Source organism: Physeter macrocephalus, chromosome 12 (assembly GCF_002837175.3).
Source record: "Physeter macrocephalus isolate SW-GA chromosome 12, ASM283717v5, whole genome shotgun sequence".
In the NCBI taxonomy this organism is placed as follows: Eukaryota; Metazoa; Chordata; class Mammalia; order Artiodactyla; family Physeteridae; genus Physeter; species Physeter macrocephalus.
The window spans coordinates 55,501,397-55,502,099 of record NC_041225.1 but is presented as its reverse complement, the minus strand read 5'-3'; positions in this window follow the sequence as shown (position 1 = coordinate 55,502,099).

Here is a 703-nt window from a genome sequence, read left to right as displayed (position 1 = left end):
CTGAGAGGCGGGAGGTAGAGGAGAGGCACAGCATCTGCTCCCTGCCTGTCTTCTTGGAAGCTGCTGGAGACCTTGGTTAGAGAGGTGAGACCAGTAACTGAGGAAATGGCTTCATGGGACTTTGAGGCAGCAAGAGGTGGGAGGAAAAAACTGCAAAGTCTCCCTTCAGGAAAGACTTTGGGAATCTTTAAGCACATGCAGAACTGCTTAGAGCAAAGCATGGCAGGGCTGCTTGGAGCCTGATCTCGCTGTCTCTTTATGGACTCTTTCAGCCACGGTACCCAGCAGACCAGAGGCTCTCGGAGCATCAGCAGTCCGCAGGCTTGGCACAGATCCTAGCTCTCGCTGCCAGCAAGGATATGGCTTTGTCCTCAAGAGCTCTGAAGGAAGCAGATGCTGATGGAGTGTTGGAGGAGGTGGCAAGGCTGGGCAGAGAAGAACCCCGAACACGAATACTTGCTCAAGAAAAAACAAATCAACCAGCCTATAAATGATAGTAGTATGTTGCACCCCCTTCAGTTTGGTGGAAATGAAAGTCCATAAAGGTTAAATATGTTTTCAAGGGTTCTTATCACGGAGTCAGAATTGCAATCTAGACCCCTTGCTGCTCCAGTTTCTGGGTTGTCCTCAGCAAGTGTGGTTTCTTTTTTTTTTTTTTTTTTTTTTTTTGGCTCAGCGGCCGTGGCTCACGGGCCCAGCCGCC